The sequence below is a fragment of the Bicyclus anynana genome, chromosome 14, assembly GCF_947172395.1.
Source record: "Bicyclus anynana chromosome 14, ilBicAnyn1.1, whole genome shotgun sequence".
Taxonomy (NCBI): Eukaryota; Metazoa; Arthropoda; class Insecta; order Lepidoptera; family Nymphalidae; genus Bicyclus; species Bicyclus anynana.
Window position 1 is genome coordinate 4,413,784 of NC_069096.1, and position 15,402 is coordinate 4,429,185.

The 15,402-nt window shown below is 36.0% G+C and overlaps 1 protein-coding gene across 1 annotated transcript in view; it reads left to right on the forward strand.

Moving 5' to 3' along the window:
- Positions 1-367: 367 nt before the first annotated feature.
- The window catches only part of LOC112048203 (inositol hexakisphosphate kinase 1), a 70,697-nt gene continuing 55,662 nt past the window's right edge, over positions 368-15,402 (forward strand). The window contains exon 1 of the mRNA XM_024085655.2: positions 368-728. The gene's annotated coding sequence lies outside the window, so the exon portion shown is untranslated. The remainder of the gene's footprint in view (positions 729-15,402) is intronic.

Here is a 15,402-nt window from a genome sequence, read left to right on the forward strand (position 1 = left end):
GTGTATTGCGAGTCAAATTTATAGTTGTGTGTAGTGTATGGACACAGAACATACTTAATGGTGTTAAATGTTTTCGATGTGTGATTTACCTCGTCCCCCTCAAAAAATGACAGACTTTTTGTTGGTGAATTTGGGCGCGAACCACGTCCAGTTATTAATGGTCTAAGAGTTTATAGGGTCTGTAGTCTGTGGTCCGAGCACAACGAAAAAAGAAGTTAGTTTTTTGTCTGTGCTGAGCTTTAGTTCCATAATAACTTCTACTCTTTGTCGCAGTATAGCACACCAAAGAGTAGAGTAAGTATGTAGCACACTATAATATCTGTGATTTACACAGATGTTATTTCACAATTCACATGTCAGTTTTTGACTTTGACTTTCTAGATAAATTTCTGGAACTAAGAGGTGTTGTAAAAATTTAGAAATACGTAGGATTTTTTTATAGGAAAAGAAATCATATTAAAAACATTAATATGTAAATTTTCAGTTGTAATAAATAAAAAATCTGTAGTATATATCCTTACATGCGCTGTACTGTTTTTACCCAAACATTTAACATTTCTCGAGTGCTTCCAATAAAACTGTACCTATTCGGTTTTATAACAATTACCCATTTCAACAATTCTGTTTTTATTAGTTCATAGTGTTTTGTTATCAATTGAATTTGTGTCTAAGCTAGTTGAACTACTGGATCTCAACATCAGTGATATCATCTGCAATCCCAGTTAACGGTAAGTCTTACAAATTATAAAGCATGTAAAATTCTTGGCTCATCGAGATTTTATTATCAAGGTAAAAGAAATGTACGCCTGATCTAGTCACTGGACAGGTGGCACAGTACACTATATTTCTATTCATACAGTTTGGAGGCTATATATAGGAGGTATCTCCTCAACCCACCGATGGAATGGCAGCTGACTATTTTTAGGCTGTATAGAACAACACAAAAACACAAGTTTGAGCCGTGAGGTTATCACCCTTGAAAACTGTTGCTAGCTTGGGTTATCTGATCGCATTGAAACTTGCATGCTTAAGTTGGATAACATGAAGAGTGCTGCTGTATTAAATGAAATATATCTGACACTGCTTAGTGTTTCTACTTCTACACTCAACACTCAATAGCCTGGTATCAGTGATGTGGCTAGGTCCACAAGGGCCCTGGTGAAAATGTTAAAAAGTAAAAATATTCATCAGCTCTTTTTCTTTTTCGAAATTTTCTACGTTAACGGCCCTGGGGCATTGCACCACCCAGCCACTGGGCATCTTCGTCATTCCCTGGTATCCATAGGTGATCTAGGTCCACAAGAGCCCTGGTGTAAATTAAAAATGAGGCGCCACTACCATCTAAACTAGTTAGGTTTTCTCAAGTAAAAATATTCATCAGCTCTTTTTTGTTTTCAAAATTTTCTACATTCAGTTTGATCACGATTGCAAAATTAATTTAACAAGCCCTCTAATCCTTACCAGAAGTAAGGATTAGAGGGCTTGTTAAATTAATTTTGCATGTTATATCACAATCAGGGCTTGAGTCCTGGATAAATATTTAATAGCTATGGAGCTTGTTTCTTTGTAGAAATTATCAATATTTCAAATGCTGTCAACTTGTGCATGTAAAACATCTCGAGGAGAGAAAGACATTGTCAACCAATAGCAGAAGATTGAAATATTGCTCTCTTTTATGTCAAACACAACAAATGAATAAATAAATATAATAATAATAATACTTAAACAATACACATCACTATCTAGCCCCAAAGTAAGCATACAGAGTAGCTTGTTTTTTTACTAAGATAATTGGATGCAGAAAGCAGGGTCACTACCCACTATTCCCATTTCACATTTCCATTTTATTTCCCATTCCAGTCCTAGATGGAAAAGACTGTGTTAGGAATGGGTACAATATTAACACAGTATTTACTAGTTGCGAGGGAAAGAGAATACTGCTTATGTCCACAAGAAATAAATGCAAACATTCATTTTAAAAAAATTTGTAATATTAAATATAAAATATTGCAAAAAGTATTATATCTCCGCTTATACTAAATTGAATTAGATGAAAAATTATGATAATAATTTAGGTCTTGAGTGATGTAACAATAAAAATAAAGCATACCTATTCAAGTAAACAGATATGCTTTGATGACAAACAATTACATTTGTTCCTTGACTCATTGGTGTGGAACTTTATTGTGTGCAACTATGATTTCATTTGCACAAAGTGTAAATCTTGTGTAGAGTGCATTTGTTTTATTTTTTTTGTATAATTTAATTGGTGACATTGATAACTTGTTTATGGACTATGTTATTATTTTTAAAAAACAAACAATTAAAATTGGAAAAATATACAAAAAATTTGCTACAAGATTACCATAAATGGTTTCTCTTTTTATTGTGCCAATAAAGTTTAGAGTTTAAAGTTATTTAACTAAAAATCAATATTGTAACCAACATATGTTATCACTTAAGTAGGTTACATTAATGATTTTAGTTAAGAATGGATATGATAATAGTTAAACTGTAATAGGGCTCCAACCCACAGTCTTTCAGTTCAGTTTAGTTAATTAAATGTTAACCTAATCTGGCATTATAACAAATTGAATGTATAATGCATGGAATTAAAAACACTTTTCAGATTACAATTATTACTTATTTGAAATTTATATTTAAAATTCCAAATTCAAAGTCTAAAGGAGGAATAACAATAGAGTGCTTTGTGTTATTCAATTTTGATTATCATAAAAGTGTGAACCTGTCAAATTTTGCAAGTTACATAACTCATTTAGTACAAAATGTGTACTGTTTGAATTTACAAAATAAAATGTATATTCTGGAATGGAATTTTTACACTAACAACAATGTGATTTCTTAATAATCATTTAAGTTGATTAATTCTTTTTGTCTTAAAGAAATGTTGTTTTTAATTTTGAGAGTATTAATGTCTAATGTCTAATAATGTCTCTAGGGTGGTTTAATCTATATAGAACCTTAATAACTATTATTCATGCTATGATATATGTACCTATCTATATATATCAAGTGTATTTACCACATGATTATTAAAATCCTTGCTATAGTCACAGAAAATATATGTACTATAGTATATGTGGTGGATTTTGGAAGGTCCAAACCACAGGGAGTACGTAGAAATAAAACACGTAATTTCTTGATTAGTAGAGTTGCGTTCGCTTGTCGCTTCGAGAGAGAAATGCGTGCAAATGCTCGGTGTAGCCGAGTTTTATTAGCTATAAAGCGTGCGCAATCTTTATTGTTTATTTTAACTAAAATACATTGTACAAACGAGACAAACTTATATGTTAGAGTGGGATGGATATATATGAACGAAAGAGAGGTATGCTAGACAAAGATAGCTATATACCAGTCCCTACAAGGTCGCTGCATAGTTAACAGCTAACAGATATTATAACTTATTCTAGTGGATAATAAAATCCTGTTATATAATATGTTTATTTGTCGCTTATATCTAAGGTAAACTATTTCAGTTATACGAAGGCTAACAAATTGGTATATACTATACTTATTATATACTTATCTTAAAGGAAATATCTTTAGTGCTACATTATTACGTAACAATCAAACTTATATACTAAACAATCAGGCTTATATACTAAAACAATCTTCAACAGTCTCCCCCTCGTGCGAAGCGGTAGCCCGAAGCACTCAATTCAGGGAAGAAGATTGTGATATCTTAACCAAGCGGGTAGCGAGTCTCATCAGGATTCCCGCGGTCGTCCGAACGTCTACGATGCGGGTTTTTCCATCTTGTCCAGGGCAGGTCTCGACGATATCTCGGGGAAATGAGTGGTCGACAATAATGAAGATGACCCCGACGGTTGAATTGAAGAACACGTTTTGTTGTGTTATATCGAGGCGTTATCGTAGATGGGTATTCGACAAGCCTTCGATTCGAGAAATGATTGGCGAAGCGTTGTACGTTTTTCCATGCAGCTGGCCCAATCAATTCATGGACCGTGAAGTCTCCCATATGGTAGGTACCCCATGATCTTTCGGTTACGAAGTCGTTGGGTGTTAAGCTCTTTTGGTCGTCTGGGTCTGGAGATAATTCTGTTATCGGTTTTGAGTTTATTAAATGTTCTGCTTCAAATAGTAGGGCATGCAGTGTGTCTTCTTGAGGAAGTCTTATGGCGATTAGAGCGGTAGGTACATATCGCCATTCTGAGGGTTGGTTGAATTTCTGTATTTTAACCAATCTGTGGGCGACGAAAGAATTGACAATGCGTGGGTCAGATTTGATCCATGCTAGTACGGTTTTGGAGTCTGACCATTCATGATTTTGTTGGATGGTGGTGTATATTTCATTGGCTATGTTTGACGCGAGTCTTGAGCCCAGTAATGCGGCTTGTAGTTCCAATCGTGGAATTAATGTAGGTTTTAACGATGCTATTTTTCCTTTCGCAGTCATTAGTTTACCTTCGTTGTTGCAGGAAGTTCTCCAATAGGCAGTAGCAGTGTAAACGGTTTCGCTCGCGTTGACGAAATTGCGTAGCTCCCCCTCGTTATGGGAGTTTGTGCATTGTGATACATTGAGTTCACTCAAGCGATTTAGATATTTTAACCAGTAGTTCCAATGCTCTTTCAAGGTTGAAGGCACGTGCTCGTCCCAGTCTACATCGGTGCGCAACAGTTCTTGTATTACAGTCTTTCTTTGTATTAGGTCCAGAGTCGCTAGGCCCAAAGGGTGAAAGACAGACGTTACGGCGCTGGCGACTTCGCGTTTTGTAGGTAGTTGTTTTTCATTGATGAAATCATCAGAAGTGTGACGTAGATTTACGGTAAATCGTAAGGCGTCGTCGTTTGTTGGCTTTATTATTTCTAGTGTCTTGCCATATTTTTCTTGGTACCCTATGTTATCGGGGCGATTTGAACTGAATTTCTTTATGATGATGGGTTCATTTGATGCTCTGAAGAGTTGTTTTTGCAGGTTAGGATTAGAGAGTACAACATTTAAACTTTTGACGTTTAAGTTTTCAGCGGCAATATATACAATTCTTTGTTTTTCATTCAATGTATGTATATTCAGTAAATGAGTTAGATACTGAGTTAGTGTCGGGTTATTTTGTATAGCAGGTAAGTGAATGTACCTACTGGACATCTGAATGGTGCCTTTCGTCATGAGTTCTTTGTAATTGTGTAATTTAACTTGTCGCAGGTAATTAGCTATGTTAATCCTCTTTGTTTTGTCATCTGCTTTTCGTAAAAGGGTATTAAATCTTCCTTCACATAAGCTGTGTATTTTTTTCTCCAAATTGGTTAGCGTTCTTTGTTCTCGGTCGTTAATCGGCTTTCTTTGTGTTATGACTAATGAGTTCAGGTCATAATTGTTTTTTATTAGTTTATTGATGTCTTCTGTCCCTTTTTGCTTTACGTGGTTGACAAACAATACGGGTTTTGGGATTTCCGTTTTGCAACCGTGTAATATCCAGCCTAGGCGAGTGAATGATGCCACAGGCTTTGATGAATGACCGGTTTTTATTTCTCTGGTAACGATAAGGTGCCAGTTGTCTTGTCCTATGAGTAGCGAGGGTGGTGTCTCGTCGTATATCAATTGGTCTGATATGTTGTCTAAATGCGGACAGTCTTCCAGATCTTCCTGTTTTACTGACTGTGGCATGAGGTTGAGTTGGCTGATGGTGTGAGCTTGAAGGCTATCATAATGCCTTGAAAATAATCCTTTAATTCGAATCTTGATATGTCTTGATCGTTCCGTTATCATTTGACCACTTATACCTTCGATTGATAGGCTTTTTTCGGGTCCTTTAGCTCCTATAATATCGGCTACTTCGTCTGTTAATAAAGTTACAGTTGATCCTTCATCCAGCAATGCCATCACGGTTTCTGTGCCATTTGGTCCGCTGAGCTCAACAGGCACTATTTTCAAAAAGGTCTTGGAAGTTCCGACGTGGTTTACTGAAACTATTTTGTTTGGTTCTGGGGTTGATTTATCTTGATGCAACAGCTCGTGATGTGTTCTTATACAGCCATCCTTGCCGCACGGTTTTGATTTGCATTGTATGTGCCGGTGGTTAATCTTGAGACACTTAAAACACATCTTGTATTTCTTTACTATTTCCCAACGTTTCTTAAAGTTTTCTTTTGTGAACTGTTGACATTTTGCTATTTCGTGAGTTTGATCACATAAGAAACATTTTCTTTCATCGACTGTGGATGCGGCTAAGACGATTCGCATCTCTTCTTCGAACTCGCTATCGTAATTGGAGTCTTCGTCACTTTCATAATCAATTTCGTGGTTAGTCGTGTTGACTCTTCCTTTTCCAGTGGGTCGTGCTTTATTGTTTTCGAATTTGGATTTGAAACATAAGCTTGGTTCATCAAACTGGTCTGAGATCATGTTTAGAAACTCAGAGAGTACACTGAGTATTGGTTCGTCTGTTCTAGTACATTTGTACTCTTGCCATCTGAATCTGACTATTGTATTCATTTTATCTATTATTCTGTCAGATATATCGGTAGTGTATAGATACTCTTTTCGATTCAGTTGTTTGATTGTGTTTACACTGTTGAATACAGCGCTTGCGAAGGCGCCTATTCCTTTGATGTCTTCCGACATTCGTGGTAGTCGATCGAGCGTAGCTATTTCGCTTTTTATAATGTATGTAGGTTGGCCAAATCTTCTTTCTAATTCTTTTAAAATTATATCTGGTGAAGTGCTAGTATATAGTAGTGACTTGACTGTATCTTTTGCTAGTCCTTTTAGCGCTTTTCGAATGCGTGCAACATTTTCTATGCCACTAAAGAATGAGGCGGTATCTTTGTAGTGGCTAATGAATGGTATCCAATTAATTGGGTCTCCGTCAAAAAAGCACAATTCGCTCATATATGTTGGTGGTTTTTTCGGTGCGTCTTCATTCTTTTCTTGTTTTAGTACTGCTTTTGATAACAGTGATAACAGTGAAGCATTGATACCTTGATTTAAGTCGGTATTGTTTGCGGTTGAGGTAGGTGGTGCTTTATCCATCCATTCATTTACTATTGTTGCTTGATTGTCAATGTCTTGGTCGATTTCTTGCTCTGAATCGAGTTGTATTAATTCTAGCTTGGCACGCGCTATTTCTTCGTCGGCGATTGCTCGTTCTTTTACTCGTTGTTGCAGTTCTATACGGGCTTGCAATTCGGCGCGTCTAGTTTGCGAAGTGTGACTTCCACTTGGTTTATTTTTTGATTTTTCGCACATCGTTTTATCTGTCCCTTCGGAACTGGTTGTTTTCTCATTACCGGACGATATTTCAGTACTAGTTGTACGTTCTTTTCTTGATGAGTCTTCTGTTCTTGATGAGCCGCCTGACTCATCGCTCGTGTTTTCTTTGGACTTCTTGCTTCGAGTCTCCATAGTACTCGTCTTGAGTTTTCTCGTCCCTAAGTCCCTATTTCCCTACTGCCCTATCAGCCCTAACAGTCCTGCTTGAGGGTCCCGAAGGACACACTCTCCCAGGGATGGAATGAGGATTAGGTGAGGTGGGAATCGCCCAACAGAGGGTAACACGTGAGGGTTAGAGTGCTCAGGTATCGGGAGGAACGCCCGACACCCTCGGCTGTGCCTACTAGGAGGACCCCTATCTCACGTGCACCGTATTGGCGCGATCAGACTGGTACAGACTTATAGCCGGTTAAGGCAAGCTGGCAGTATCGTCTGGTATACTGCTCCCGCCGTTAAGGCGTTAGCTCACTGTTCACCGTTTGACACCGTTAGGTGGTGAACAGATGAGTCGCGGCGAACCGCTTAGTGTCTTCTCCACGCGACGAAGTGGCCTTCCCAAAAGGCCTTGCGGTCTTCAGCAGCTTCTTCTGAGCTTCGCCTCAATGCACCCGCAGTGACGATTGGTGCCTCTTTGTTCTTGTGGTCTTGACTCTTCTTTAGTCTGTAGTGCGGCGAAACGATCTTCCCCACAAGCCTCGCGGTCTTCGGCAGCTACTACTGAGCTTCGCCTCAATGCACCCGCAGCGAAGGGTCGATGCCTTTTCGTCGTACTAAGGCAGACTTCTTGACGTCACTTCTGTTCCGTGGCCCAACCGAACGATCTTCCCAGCCCGCGGAACCCTGTTCAGCGGCGATAGGTCGATTCCTCTTCGGTTCTTGCCCGCGGAGACACTCTCTTGCGTGAGCTTTTCTTCAACGGATGTTTGCCGGCTCGTTGGATCCGGTACGAAGGACCATGCACTGTGGTGGATTTTGGAAGGTCCAAACCACAGGGAGTACGTAGAAATAAAACACGTAATTTCTTGATTAGTAGAGTTGCGTTCGCTTGTCGCTTCGAGAGAGAAATGCGTGCAAATGCTCGGTGTAGCCGAGTTTTATTAGCTATAAAGCGTGCGCAATCTTTATTGTTTATTTTAACTAAAATACATTGTACAAACGAGACAAACTTATATGTTAGAGTGGGATGGATATATATGAACGAAAGAGAGGTATGCTAGACAAAGATAGCTATATACCAGTCCCTACAAGGTCGCTGCATAGTTAACAGCTAACAGATATTATAACTTATTCTAGTGGATAATAAAATCCTGTTATATAATATGTTTATTTGTCGCTTATATCTAAGGTAAACTATTTCAGTTATACGAAGGCTAACAAATTGGTATATACTATACTTATTATATACTTATCTTAAAGGAAATATCTTTAGTGCTACATTATTACGTAACAATCAAACTTATATACTAAACAATCAGGCTTATATACTAAAACAATCTTCAACAGTATAAATAGTTATTTAAGTTAATTTGGGATAATTTCAAAAGTACTGTACAGATTTTTTTAATAATTTTCACCAATTAAAAGAGGGCTTATCAAGGGTTGTAATATGATATTATTATTTACATGTATGTTTTTATTTGCCACATTGTTTTATTAAAACAAAAATAATGTATGGCGGAAGTACCTGTTTTCAAGAATTTCTAAAAAATTTCCTCATAAGGTAAAATATCTATTTTTTTCAAGTTACAATAACTATTACTTTAACAATTTTTATGATTTTCGGATTTGTGCAAACACATTTAGTACTTCTAATGAGAAGCCAGGGAAGGTCGATAGTAAATATTACTTACTATTTTGCTGTTAGCCAGTCTCATAGTTATAGGATAATTTTTGTCGCGAAAATAAAATCAGAAAGGAGTTAAATAGGGGTTGAAAGTTTACATTGATTTTTACGCGGGCGGGTGGCAGTCATTGAATGAAATAAAAATAAACAGTTCGCGAGGATTCCCTACACGCACAAAGTCACCTGCAACCGTTTGTTTATCATAAACATATGGTCAGTAATTGCCGTTATTAAATACGTGACCTATGAGTACATATCAAGATATAGTCACGTGAGACGTTATACAACCACATCTCGTCACTCCTACCTAACACTTGGGCAACATCCATTATGGATAGTTTAGTGTTATCAGCTGACATAACATCAACTTGAGCTGATTGATCCAATCATTTTCTACAGTAACCTGTTAACACTGGTTCCACACATAATCAATTGCTCATAAAAATGACGGATGGAAAATCTTGTCGCTCGTACTTGTATTGAATTTACAAATATGTATGTGCAAGGAGTATGGCCAGTGGCGTATTGTGTCTTGGTGGGGCCTTGTATCAAAATTTGTTAGGGGCTTAATGAAGGGTACAGATTTCTTACAGAAAAATTATCAAAATCGGACTACTCAGTAAAAAGTTACACATATACATAAAAAAATACTCGTCAAATTGTTTACCTTTTCTCTGTCTTTCGTCGGATGAAAAATAACAAAAATGCTTGCTTAAAATAAATATGAAAGTGATATAACATAAGTATGATGCTTACAACTTTTGGGCGCACGTTTCATCCAAGAAAAAGATTTTTGTCATTTCTGTTTTGGCAGTTTTTTTTATTTTCCAGGCAGCACCAGTGATTATGGATTATATTTTACTAATTTGTGCTTTCACACATAAGAGGCTCTTGTAGTCTGGGGATCCCGTATCATTGATACGTCTGATACGTCACTGGCTACGGCCCTGAGTATAACTGATATAAGTACTTATAATTATTGTAACAAATATGAATAGTTAGTTTTTGTTTGATTACTGACGAAAACCTGATTTATTATTTCTAGAATGGCTGAGCCAACAGTCTGGTGGCTGGCTTCGGTTGTGACTAGTTACCACCCTACTGGCAAAGACGGCAAAGTTGATTAACGTTGGTTTAATGTAATAGGTATAATTCAAATCACACACAGATCAAACGACTTATTATTTCCAGTAACTTCTATTCGACTCTTGTAGTTACATAGGCGTAGTCGATTAAAATGTAGGTAGTGTAGGCAACTAGAAAATTCATACCTAGTTGTATCTAGAAAATGCTAGCCATAATTTATTTTCCTTAATCGCAGAGAACTGGAATCTACTTGATGTTGTTACTTGTATTGACTATTGACAAATATCGGATTGTATAGCGTATAATACAACGTAAGATCTTTAGCTTCTTTGCAGACGAATCATCTGGATTCACAATCGCAATACAAAAAGAGCACAAAGTGTTTGCGGGCTGGTCGCTGCGTCAAAATTTGGCTAACATCCGTATAGGAAATGACACTTCAAGAAGAAGATTCATAGAGGAAAACGTTGCTATAATTATTGCTCAGTTAGTGTCATGTCTTTCTGTCCAATAGTACTACAAACCTCGACCTTACGACAGATCAACGTATGAAGGCTGCCCTGGGAGATTCATTTCATGCTTCCGCCTTCATCACGTACGGTTTCCTGCGTAGTTTATCCCGTGTTTGCTGCAAAAAGTTTCCGTTTGCACAAATCCTAAACGTGCGAATGCGCTCCCATTGAAAGATTTGACAAAGTGCAAACGAACGTTTCCTGAGATTTTGCGCACACTTGTGGCCACGTGCCAAAGTCCACGCATTCCTGAATCACTTGGTTTCATTCTTGTTATGACCGTACGAAGTTAATCGTCTCAGTAAATGATCCGTTAAAATCCCATTAACAACTCTCATTTGATTTTCTAGGTTAAGGTTAGGTTCAGGGTCTATGTCAGTACTCGTAATGAGTGATGCAACGTCCACGTCTGGTTAATATAGTGAAACGTTATCTATAATTCTTGCTCATCTTCGTTATGTAAAGTGTCTATACGACAGAATCTACGAATGATTTTTATCAATCACTTTACGTTTCGTATTCCTTTGTTAGAGCGGTCGAATTTTCTTGTCTATCTCAGATAGGGCTTTCCATAGATTTACGAATCGGTGCAAGTACGGGTTTTTTCATAAGTTTTTTAGAGCTTTCACCTGTGTCAGTGTCATTATGTAATCGAATTTAAATGACTCTGCTCGGCGTTCGTTTAGACAAATTCATCGATATTTTTTATATTTTATTATTTTGGTATTGTTTCTCAACTGATATGCAATATCTTGGTTGTGTACCTATATCCTCCGTATATTTATACTTTTCCTTGTTATACGAGTATGTTTACAAAGAGTATAAATATATCCATATAGTTATTATATTACGTGCCCATGTAAATATTATATACTGAATGTTTGAAAACTTGATTTGTGGCTAAAATTTTGTACACCAGTTATGGTGTAACTTTTTACTTTGGGAAGCCCGGTGAGAGTGTCTTAACTTTTTTTTACTACTTAATAGGTAGGTAGGTACTATTTTTTACCACAAACTTAAGATTTGGTTCAAGGTTTATGACAAAACGGACATCAACTGTCATGTTTTCTTTCCATTTATTTCCGGGTAGAGATCGTTTTTGTCCCTCCTCGGAGTTTCCTCGTGACGTCATCAACAAAGAGGAAAAGCGATTCGCGGAATCAATGAATCCCCTGTCATGCTTGGCTGCATCTTGTCATTTATCTTCATTGTCGAGACGTCTGAAAAGTACTCTCCGTAATTGGTTTGAACTAATTCGAGGAAGATGGCTAAGCACTTAGTCAAGCCAGGCGGTCAATTACCTACTGTTTGATCTTAGACTTTGCTAAATTAATATTTAAAACCATCACGATTGCGACTTCGTCCGCATGTAATTTATATTTTCACAAATCCCGCGGGATTCATGTATTTTTCACATTAAAAAGTAGCCTATATGTTGCTCTATACCCTCCTCTACCTACCAGTGAAAGTTTCAATAAAATCGGAATAGAAAAAATTATCTTTTCAAAGATTAGCCCGTATAAGAAAAGATTATATTGGTATCGTGTAACTATAATCATTAATATGATACGATCAATTATAATTTTATAGTATAGATCGGTTATGTCCCTACAAAATCAGTGCAAAAATAGATCCGAATTTAGCAACACCACTGAGCGCACATATGCACAATTTTGTCTTTAATTCCATTATACATATATTTATGTATATATATATATAGTTTTTACACTTCCTGAACACACAACTCGACATTGTAAACGATGTATAATGTTCGTTGTGTAATAAGCGACTAAATGTAATTAAGTCAATTTTCCACATTTGTCCGCCTCGGTTTAGATGCGCTATTGCCCCATCTCTAGTATAAAATATCATTGGATACGATACGATAAAACGTAGTTATTTTAAAATCACAGAAGGACACTATATGGATATGTGTTGATATGTTTTCAAAATCAAATTTTTAATTTGCGTAAAGTATGCTATAGATATTATAAATAGATGCGGATATAAAAAACAGATCGTACGATGACACACTACGATGGTATTGTTTTGTTAAAAGGAATTTTTATTGTGTGTCAATGTACTTAAAATTTAAAAATACTTTCTGGAATTTCACACAAGAAACATTATTTTTATTGTGGTTGATTTACGTAAATAATTATGTACTAATGCGGAAACTAGTCACCAGTATAAGTTTTTTATATAAAAATGCCTTTTTATATGTTGTTGTATACTATTAGAAATTACTAGCGGACGCCCGCGCGTGAAAATCGATGTGAACTTACAATACCCCTACCCTACCCTACCCTTTTTAATTTTTTTCTGTAATATGAACCTTCTCCTGACAATAACAAACACCTGTGATGGGGAATATGGGTTCATTTTTATATATATATAGATAAAATGCTTATATTTTATACAAATTATCAACATTAATATTCTTAAGTTTTCATAGTTGAATTTTCCTTATCGTTCGTTTTCCATTTTATATATTTTTGTCCTTGCTGTTTACGTCTTTTCAATTTTTATGACTTGTGGCAGTAAAAGAATTTGTTTTAACCATATCGTTCTTGTACATTTTGTGTACAAGTTGCTAATAATATTTTGTTATCATATTTAATCATGATAATATTTTACTACTTCATTGTATAATACGAATATACACTTGATATTTATACTCATGATTTATATAACTTTTTTTATAAATGAATGTTTGTTCGTGTAAATCATGCTAAACAGCTGAATAGATTTTGAGAGAACCTTGCGTCATTGTCTGTAATAGTAGTTCTAGTAAATGTGATGTTTTAAACCTACCTTGTCTATTCTAACGTCTTCTAAATTATTAAAACAGATATTCATGCGATACGTTGAAGTTAGCAATATTTAGGCTTTGCTTCGTTAAGATAAATATCCTATATTATTTGACGGTGCTCGCCCAGGAATACTTTCCTGTACTTACTAGCATGATTTTGATTATTTCTGCCATAAAATCTTTCTGGCATTGTGGTGTTTCGGTTTGAAGTATTTAAACTCAGTGACAAGCATGAGACTTCCGCCTCGCATAGGACGCAAGGCGCAAGGGATGGCATAGGACGATTTCTTGTATGCATTGCGAATTGTATAGTTTTAAAATTAACAAGTTAGCGCGCATCCATCTTAGATTGCATCACTTATCATCAGGTGAGATTGCAGTTAAGGGCTAAATTGTAAATAATAAAAAAAAATTATGATCAAGTGCTACAGAAATAAGAAGAAAGTCGGCGATGTTCGCTAGTGTTTTCTAAATCTTTCATACTTACTTGTAATCCTGTGAAAATAATTTCATTAAATTTATATATTTTTTTAGAGGAGGTTTAAGACATTGCGTTCCTTTTGCCCTTGTTTCTTTTGATAAGGTTTGTCTTTTGAAATAAAACGCGTTGTTGTCTTTTGTATTACAACATAGTTGCAAATGACGCCGTTCGTTGACACGTTATCAACATATTTGACGCCGTCACGGTACTTAAGTTTAAGTATCTGTTTGGTATACTTTGTGACTTCTAACAAGGATTCAACAAGGGTTGGCACAATACGTACGAATTGTTCAAAATGGACAATTCCTTCTCAACAATGGTATAGTAAAGCCGGATTTATATTTGTCTGGCGTGTCGTGTCGTGACGCATCAGAACAGAATCGGTATCATACATTTTGTATGGCAACGTTTACACTTATGTGTCGTGATGGCGTCTGATGTGCCACATACAAAATGCATGATACCAAATGATGAACAAAATGTCATTTATCTACGGTGTGAAATCCACCAATAAGAAAGAAAGAAAGATCTTTATTTTTAGAAAGAAAGATTTTTATTTTTAAGTAATGCCAAATATTACATACTTAAATTCTAAATTATTACATAGCTTAATTGTCCACGCAAACAATGGAGCATTAAAAGAAGGATAAGCACTGGATGGCATTTTTATATAGAATCTCAATTTTGTTTAAGACAACTAACATACGTCAAAGATAATCAATAAGCCTGCTGCAAGATCTCTATCTTTGATGTACTCGTGTGCTAAATATCATTCGGTGCTTACTGGTGGATATCACACAGTAGGTAAATGACATTGTCAATTGTATTAATTAATTTAATAGGTTGATAATAAAGACCAAAATAGTGAATAGGCCAGCTGGTGTCACCGGGATAGCAACCAGTGAAAGTTTTAAAAATAGGTGATGTATGTAAAAATAACATGTTTGTCTCTCCATAGCGTTAAAATGTGGTTTCTGTCGGTATGTGTCACTCATAAAAAGTCGCATAAATTTTGCGACGCACAATTTATTTAATTTTATTTTTAGTTAGCTACTCTCAGTAACGAAAATAGAGTGCAAATTTTATATTTCACAAGAAGTACCTACTGTGTCGAGCGGTTAGATAGCTCTTTTGGTTTCCATCTACTGTAATCAAAATATTTTTTACGACAAGATTTACTGCGTGATTATATAGATCTCTTAGGTTAGAGCTCTTTTGCGGTTTGTATTTTTAATGTTAAGACGTTCACACACCAACAGTGTCAGCAGACAAAACTTTAATCCTACTAATATTATATAAGCGAAAGTTGGTATGGATGATTGGATGTTTGTTACTCTTTAAAGCCGCTACTTCTGAAGCGATTTGGCTGAAATTTGAAATGGAAATTGATTTTACTCAGGATTAACACATAGGCTA